The sequence below is a fragment of the Telmatherina bonti genome (genome assembly GCF_933228915.1).
Source record: "Telmatherina bonti genome assembly, chromosome: 7".
Taxonomy (NCBI): domain Eukaryota; kingdom Metazoa; phylum Chordata; class Actinopteri; order Atheriniformes; family Telmatherinidae; genus Telmatherina; species Telmatherina bonti.
This window is the reverse complement of record NC_136625.1, coordinates 40,068,956-40,078,577: the sequence shown is the minus strand read 5'-3', so window position 1 is coordinate 40,078,577 and position 9,622 is coordinate 40,068,956. Positions and strand designations below refer to the sequence as shown.

General features: G+C 41.1%; 1 long non-coding RNA gene across 2 annotated transcripts; it reads right to left on the bottom strand.

Moving 5' to 3' along the window:
• Positions 1-4,784: 4,784 nt before the first annotated feature.
• Positions 4,785-6,442, bottom strand: LOC306758797. 2 transcript variants are annotated; one of them, XR_013771399.1, is made up of 3 exons: positions 6,040-6,442; positions 5,011-5,193; positions 4,785-4,922 (listed from the first exon to the last, which is right to left on the bottom strand). It is a non-coding gene; the product is annotated as an uncharacterized lncRNA (long non-coding RNA). The 2 variants fall into 2 exon arrangements; XR_013771400.1 differs by lacking the exon at positions 6,040-6,442 and adding an exon at positions 5,808-5,890.
• Positions 6,443-9,622: the final 3,180 nt, after the last annotated feature.

Sequence of the window (9,622 nt, the reverse complement as noted above, 5' to 3'; positions counted from 1 at the left end):
ACACAGACAGACACAGACTCAGACACAGACAGACACAGACACAGACTCAGACACAGACAGACACAGACACAGACACAGACAGACTCAGACACAGACAGACACAGACTCAGACACAGACAGACACAGACACAGACACAGACAGACTCAGACACAGACAGACACAGACACAGACTCAGACACAGACAGACACAGACACAGACACAGACAGACACAGACACAGACAGACACAGACAGACACAGACACAGACACAGACAGACACAGACACAGACAGACACAGACACAGACAGACACAGACAGACACAGACACAGACAGACACAGACACAGACACAGACAGACACAGACTCAGACACAGACAGACACAGACTCAGACACAGACAGACACAGACTCAGACACAGACAGACACAGACTCAGACACAGACAGACACAGACACAGACAGACACAGACACAGACAGACACAGACTCAGACACAGACAGACACAGACACAGACAGACACAGACTCAGACACAGACAGACACAGACAGACACAGACACAGACAGACACAGACACAGACACAGACACAGACAGACACAGACACAGACAGACACAGACACAGACAGACACAGACACAGACAGACACAGACACAGACAGACACAGACTCAGACACAGACAGACACAGACACAGACAGACACAGACACAGACAGACACAGACTCAGACAGACACAGACACAGACAGACACAGACAGACACAGACAGACACAGACACAGACACAGACAGACACAGACACAGACAGACTCAGACACAGACACAGACAGACAAAGACAGACAGCTGCGGAGGTGAGGCCTGATCATTGAGGAAGAGGAGAACTGAAAGAGTCCAGTAACGTGGTCAGAAACAGGCGGCGTTCAACGGACAAGCAGGCAGGATCCAGGTACGTAACGGGCTCAGTGGTCCAGAAACAATCATGTGTCGTGTCCAGATAGGTCTGACCCAAGCACATGTACTGGGTCTGCAACCTGGAATACACCACAGAGAGAACACTGGACTTGATCCAGGCAAAAGAGCTGCTGATCAGCTGGCAGAGAGGAAACGCCTGAAGGGAGTCGAAGTCATGCTGCAACCAGGTAAAGCCAGGTGGGCTGAACTAGGCTGGCCAAGCAGGAATGGGAACCATGGCAACCCACCTTTTCCTTGCTCTGGATACTTTATGCCGCCCAGCATGTGCATGCCAGCTTGGTAGAGTTTCTGTTCATTTTACCTGAATGTGGGCTCCATTTCCTTTATTTCAATAATCATCAAATGCAAAGGATTCAGTTTATGGGTTCAGCAGTGGAGACGGGATGACAGTGAACCTGGGGGCTGGTCTCAAAGGGGCTTTCATTCATCTGAATAGCCCCACAAACTAGTTTAGAAAAAGAATCAATAATGAGCCAGTCCCTCCAATCTGGGTCATGTTCTTTGAGTAAATAAACGTTTTGGAATCTGCCGCTTTGAGGCGATGCATGACTAATCCTCTGTGTTCACTCTAAATATAATGAGACGAATCCGTCATCAGCGTCCTCTTTGGCACCATCACCCTTCCCTCCCCAGTCCCTCCATGCCTTATCTTTCCACAGCTGAGTGACAACAGTTGCTATGGTAACAACATGTACATGTTTTAAATAACAAAACAGGAGCACAGACATCCTTTCATGGGAAGGGGAAATCCTTCTGTAATAATGACGTTCCCATGGGGGACAGACCTGCTCGGCGTTCTATGTTTTAAGGAACATAAAGTCAGTAAAAAGCTAAGGCAACAACCATTCACAGTTCCATTAGTGCGTTAGTACAATGGGAACATCTCACTAGTGTTTCCGGTTGCACTTTGCCTTACAGATAATTCGGTAATTACATGGTAACAGTGTGGTAATTTAATAGAAACAGACAAAATTACACACTACTTATGGATAATACCCAGTAATTACTTGTGGAAATAACCAGGTAATAGCCTTGTAGTAACACCGGAAACATCATGGTGACCAGACACTTGAACTGAAGTTTAAAGGGTAATACGTTGCCAGTTAAACAAAGTGATAGGACGATAACATATTTGACAAGAAAGTGAAACTATGTGGTTGTATTTTATTAATATTGTAGTAATTACCTTGTAGAAGCCTGGAAATGTCTTCAAATAACTCAATCTGAAAAAAAGAAAGAGTAATGATTTCCTGATTTTCAATCAGGAATTTTATTCTTCATTATTTGGAAAGTGTCTTGTTTGGGGATCACACCATGAGTCATTTTATCTTACTGAGCTTTCTGACTGTGAAATCTGACTATGTTCTTTCTTATGAATGAGAGAGGTTTATTCCACCGAACTACCACCTTCTCAGGACTCCAGAGACCCGGGGCTTCATACATCAACCATGCATACACACAGCAGTGTGTTAATGTGTGCCTACAGCATTCCTTTCCAAAGTCTGGGATTTATCAGCTTGTGCATAGAAAAATGTGTAAATTTAACCAGATTTTCTACCATGCATCTTCACAGAACCTGCTGGTGGAAGAGGGAAATTGCATGATTTCTGCACGTGTCAGAGTGATTTCAGCATCCACATTTTTTTACTTGCTTGAAATAATAAATGCTCAAAGGTAAACTATTTAGAAAAAGAAAAAAACTTGACAGGGGTGGGGCTTACTTGGTTTTTAAACATCCCAAAGATACCTGAGGTGTTAAGAAACAACAGATCTAATAATCACACTATCAGCGGATCTGATCACTGAGATCATTTCTGATCAGATGCTGCTTTTTGATTCTGTGAAAATGTATGCATTGATCATGGATCTGTATCAAGAACATTAACTGCTGTTCTGGTGAATATCAGTGAGGTTTGACATTACATGTCCATCACTGAGCTGCTTTACTCAATATGTGATGCATGTGTCTTTGCTATGGACCAACACACATTAATTTCTCAAAACTCATCAAAGCAGATGTGAAATTATGCTGCTATAATACTGGAATGATGCTGGAATGATACAACAATTATGTTGGAATGATGCTGGAATAAAGCTGGAAAGACTCTCTAATGATTTTGGAATGATGCTGGATTGATGCTGCTATGATGCTAGAATGATTCTGGAGTGATGTAATGATGATGGATTCATTCTAGAATTATGCTGGAATGAAGCTAACATTGTTCTTGAATAATGTTGGAATAAATCTGGATGATTTTGGAATGATTTCTGAATGAAGCTGGAATGATGCTACTGTAATACTCAAATTAAAGGTGTCATAACCTGGTCTTTTCATGTGCCCACTGTCCTCTAACGGTTTTTAAATAACATCTCTAAACCAAAAATATTCCTAAAAAGTGCTTTTTCTGACACTTTATTCATAACAAAACTTTTCTCGCGAGAATTCAAGTGAGATTTCTATCAACCTAGATATTGATTAAAATAATGTTAATGAGGTGCTCACTGATTGATCGCTGGAAGTCTGGAGTCGGAAGAGGGGCGAGGTCAGTGGTCTCCATGCTAAAAACATTAGCGGCTAGTGATAGCAGCTAACCCGACAGCAACAGCTTTCTGAATTCAGCATTGATGTCTGAACCGGATTCTGAGCCTGAGAGAGAAGATACCGAGATGGTGGAAGGAGCACGTTTACAACAAACTGTCTCTGAATGGTAAAGTCCTCATTTTTAATGTCTGCTCGCCTTGCCTGTTCAGATAGCATGTTGACAATGAGGCATGTCGTTCATGTTAATACGTATCAGTTTTATTCTGTGTTGGACTGTTTTTATACAATAAATGTACTTTTTAAAAACTCCGAGGTTACAGTAGTAAAAAAATGAAACGGATGTTGACTGAACTGGTCGGTACGTTCAGTGTCCAGCTGCCGGCCGGTCTGCACCCAGATAAGCACACACACATTTTAACCTCAAGGAATTTCACGAAGCTGTGCTTTTTATTGAGGTTTTATTTACCGTCAAGGGTTTTTCTAAATTAATTATCTTATTTAGATTTCCCGTTTTAGCCAGGAATGTGAAAAATGTCGTTATGTCAACATGACAGATCTCTGGTTGATGCAGCCACTGATGTGGGCTGGTGTGTTACTGTACAGATAAATAACATGAAGTTAGATATCTTGTATCATTGATCAGGCTTCCTGCTGACTAATGTAGACTCGTGTTTTATATATTCCAGCATCACTTACCATCTATTATGTTGGTCTAATTGTTTCTGTTAAGCTGCACATGCCAACAAAAATAGACAGCAAGATATTATTACTGTGCTTAGAAGATAAATTTTCTCTTTTCATTTCCTTAGGTGCTCAGCAGGATAAAGCAGGTCCAAACTCCTCTGTGTCTGACCCAACATCCTGGCGTGGAACCAGTCTGCTTCAATGCTTTTTCATTTATGAGCAGGATTATGTACATTTACCTGTCGGAGGGAATGAGAGGCAAGTTTCTCTTCAATGCCCAAAAATTCAGAAATAAAGCTAATCAAATGGCAAATAACTGTAAAAGGTGATTATTTATGTTCTTGCCATTTCATATGACACATAACAAGTAGTAACTTTGCTGCAGTCACTGAGGACAATAGTAACTGATTAAAGTAAATACACAACTTTACCATATACATATTTATGCATCTGACCTCTGAATGTAAAATGTAAAGCTGAAGTAAAAAAATACAGCTCTTTCAAACACAATATCTTTATTATTGTACAGAAGAAAAAAAAACAATGCTCATTTTCGATGTAATAAAATAAAAATGATCATTTTGACTCTTAGTAATTGATTCTGTTAACACAGTAGCTGAGTTTTCTGGGTTTTATGTGGACTCTCGTGGTTCTGGAGCCGGATGAGCAAGCCTCCACAGCACTGTCTTCATCATCATCTTCCTCCAGACTGGCTGAGATCTCATCTTCACTGCTGTCGTCTGGGTTCCTTTTCTGCACAGAACCAGATACTGACGTCAGAACAAGCAATAAAAGTGCCTCTTAGCTTCCATTAAGAATGTATATGTGTTTGATTTATTACCATTTTCTGTATGTAAAATTAAACAAACAAATGGCAAGCCTGTATTTGTGAAGAGAGGGTGGAAAGTCCTTGATGACAGCTGTGTTCCAGTTGTTGCCTGCATTGTGGGGTCAGTCTGCTCCAACATCAACTTTTAGACATCAGCTGGTGCTGCGCATGGTGTGAGATGTGCTGGACTAAAATCTGCAAATATAAATTATAAAAATATCAGATCATCACATAAATAGACTGTAGGTGTAAATAGTTGCAGTTTAGGAGTAATCAAATACTGTAATACAAATAAATCAAATAAAACTTTATCAAGCACTTTCATGTCAAAGGCAACACAAAGTACTTTGCATACTTTTTTTTTTAAAGCTTATTAAATAAAACAGGTTTTCAAACACTGAAATATTAACATAGAATATTAAAAACACACTCATTTTATTTCACACAGTTATACACAGACACGATTTTCCCAAACCTCTGTGTCTTCACTGCATGTAGATAAAATAAAACATATCTTTCAGATCCATCATACCAGGAGTCAGACCTCCACATCCACAGAGGCTGCAGCTGCAGATATTAATCCTGCACAGCTCCCGTTTTACAAACAAGACGTGAAGATGTCAGAAATAAAACGTTTGCATTCTGGTTCGGTGAATAAATACGATGATGGAAATAAAATATCCTCCCTGCCGATATCCAATAGGTGCCAACATCAGACTACATAATGGTTAAATTATCATTATGATTATTACAGCTGCATGTCATGGTGGAGAGAGCAAAGCTACACCCATCATAAATACTGTACTTACTGTGTGGTAGCAGGCGTGAAAAATAATAGAGAAGTCATTTACAAACATTTACGTGGCAGAGCATAGGATAGATATAAGAAAATAAAACCCAGGGCTCATTTGTACGCCGCAGGATGTTAAACCTTCAGGCTCGTCCCGTTAGCATAGCCATTAGCATTAGCATTATCTGCACCAGCTTAAGTCACGTCTCAGTCATGACAAAGCAGAACTTTATAGACGTAGTGACACTTACTGACTGCATTGATGCTGAGCCTCTTAAAGTTGCAATTGACCCTCTTTCCAACCGGGTTGATGGCATCTTCCCTTGGTATTTTCCCAAATGTTAGCAAAATGTTTGGCACAAACAGGCTGCAGCTGGCAGAGATGCAGGTGCATTATCAGCAAAAAATATTGTAATCCATCTGTAATCCATCTGTGATTTGGTCCGCTGATGAAGGGAGATAAAAAAAAAACCTTCCGATGTTAGTTTTGCTAACAGACAACCGAGCAGTGAACATGGGATCGCTGCTCGCACATCTTCACACAGCTTGTTGCTAATAGCAACTGAGACAGATCCAGCAGGTGTATTTCGGGTGGAAAAGAGGCAGGTTAATGCAAATAGAAAGAAAAAAAAAAAAAAAAACGTGTTTGCGAGACTTCAGCGTTGTGGGCAGTTATACTGTGAACAAAGCGTCCAGACGGGAAAAACCCGGCCGTCTTCAACAGAAAGGCTTCCGCCTTGTGTTAGCACTTCCGCCCAACACTAATACGCAGGTTTTAACTCGACAAAGTGAAATTTCCGGGTGAGGATTCCTTTAAGCTGGAATGATACTGGAATTATATTGGGATGATATCAAAATGGTCCTACAATGATGCTTGAATAAAGCTGGAATGATTTTGGGATGATTTAAAATTATTCTGGATTGAAGCTGGAACAATTCTCAAATTATGTTGCAATGATGCTTGAATGATTCTGAAATATTGCTGGAAGGTAGCTGGAACGATTGTGAAATAAGTTAGAATGATGCTAGAATGTTACTACTGTGATACTGCACAATTCTGGAATGATGCTGCTGAGATGAGACGAGACGAGATGAGATGAGATGAGACGAGACGAGACGAGACGAGACGAGACGAGACGAGACGAGACGAGACGAGACGAGACGAGAGGACAGGACAGGACAGGACAGGACAGGACAGGAGAGGAGACGAGACGAGACGAGACGAGACGAGACGAGACGAGACGAGACGAGAGGACAGGACAGGACAGGACAGGACAGGACAGGAGAGGAGACGAGATGAGATGAGATGACATGAGATGAACTTTAGTCATCTTCGAGGGGAAATTTAAGGTTCAATGAATGCTTGACTGGTCTCATGCTGACAGCTCCAAACAGCCTGATGTCTGGAGGGGTCAGTTTCCACCGATGCCAGCAGACATCTGCTCAACGCTGGAATCAATTCTGCGAGCCATCTCCAGAACCGCCACCAGTTTGCCAGTTTGGGCCAGATTGGCATCCTCCTTGTCCGCTACATTCTGCCAGCCTGCCAGTAGCTGCCTGTAGCTTGTGGATCTTCAGGTAAATCAGAAATCGATTGCGTTGAGAGACCAGTCGATCAGATCCATGATGTAAAAGTTTGAGAAATAAGAGATTTAAAGTGAGGCTTCAAGTGAGACAGGACAAAGTTGCAGGGAAAGAAAGAGAGGGAGGGAAGAAAGGAGCAAAGAGAACAGCGTCCGCCTCCACCTAGAGCAGGGGTCGGCAACCCAAAATGTTGAAAGAGCCCTATTGGACCAAAAAAAACAAAAAACAAATATGTCTGGAGCCGCAAAAAATTAAAAGCCTCATTATATAAGCCTTATCATGAAGGCAAGACATGCTTTATGTATCTATGTTAGCTATATCAGCCTACTATCAAAATGACTAAGTTGGCTACAAATACATAATGAGCCTTAATGATAAAATGTTTATTTTCTCTGCAGCGCATCCTGTAGAGAATGATGCACCACGTGACGACTCTGTTGTACGATGCCGTCTCATGTTTAACTTCATTACAATGTTAATGATTTATGTTTTGTTGCATTGATCAAACTAAAACAATGCAATGAAGAAATCAGATTTTTTTTATTTTTTATGTCATTTTTATTTTTAAGAATTCGGAAAAAAAAAAAAATGGAATGTGCACAACACGCCCCTTATCTGGGCAACAAACAGAGCGCAATAAAATGCAGCCTGCATTTATAAAAAATAAACCAGCAGCCTTTTAAAAAAAGGTAAAGTATATCAAATCAAATGAATACAGTTTGATTTCTGCCAAGCAAGTCAGTGTGAGGGTAAAACGCAGCAGCATCCTCTTGTCTTTAGACACGCAACCAACGCAGCTATCCTCCGACCTGAGCACCATTACCAAGTGTCATTCCAGATATATACTGACAAAAATCAGAAATCATTTATAAAAACATCCACTTTGTTACTCAGTCTGTGTCTATGAAGGATGATGTTCTTACCCGTTTAATGTGACTTCTGTTGTCGGACATCACTGGTCAGCTTCTCAACATGTAAGATGTAACTTGTGCTGAATTAATGTCCTTGATTTGCTGATCGGTGATGTTGCCGCCATTTTAACGGTCCTTTCCTTCACTGTCTTAGCGGAGAGGGGCATGTCTTTGATTTTCTGTATGATCTCGATTTTGTTTCTGAAGTCTGGAAATACGTGTTCTGATATGTTGATGACTGAGTCCTTCATGTAGTCACCATCTGTGAACGGTTTTCTACGCTTTATTATCTCCCGGGTTGCAACAAAACTTGCAGCAGTAGTGAAGTTTGGAGATGCAATCCACTTAAATCTATTTTTGCGTTTCTCTAATTTCTCCAGCAGTAATGCAATCGTACTTTTTGTGTCACTCCCAACTGGGTATTGGCTGCAAATCTAGCATGCTTTCCCTGGAAATGTCTTTCCACATGACTCTTTTTGTTATTTGACAACTTCTCGCTACAGAGCAAACATTCAGGCAATCCTTCCGCATTGGTAATGAATGCAAATGATTCGGTCCAAGAAACGTTGAATCCTCTGTTCTCCTCGGTTATTTTTCTCTTTTTCCCTTTGGGATCCATGTCCATCACACAGCCGCCGGTTTGTTTACAACGCCACCTGCCTGGCATCCCGCCCTGCTGATAGGCTACATGTGTCGCAGGCTGTGACGCAAATCCTCCTTGACAGAAATGTTGAAATTTAATATTTATTCTACACATTTTTACAGCACTGGAAAACGTTAAGAATGTTTGTGTCATGTTTGTCCTCCTACAGAACCAGATCAAAACAAAATTATATATCCCTCCCCCATCTTTTTCCATTTTTTAAACATTTTTGAAAAAGCTTCAGGGAGCCACTAGGGCGGCGCTAAAGAGCGCTAAAGAGCGGCTCCAGAGCCGCGGGTTGCCGACCCCTGCTCTAGATGATTCTGGAATGATGTTGGAATAAAGCTAGAATGAACCTAGAATTATCTTGGAATGATTTTGGAATAATGCTGGAATGAAGCGTGAATTATCTCGAATGATGTTGGAATGAAGGTGAAATTATGCTGGAAGAAAGCTGAAATTATTCTGAATTATTCCGGAATGAAGCTGAAATGGTTCTGGAATGATGTTGCGATGATGCTGGAATGATTCTGGAAGGATGCCACGATGAGTCTAGAATGATGTAATGATGCTGTGTTGATTCTGGAGTAATACGGAAATGAAGGTGGAATAATTCTCAAATGATGTTGGAATAATTTTGGAATGATGGAAAGAAGCTGGAATAACTCTCGAATCATGTTGCAATGAAGCTGAAAC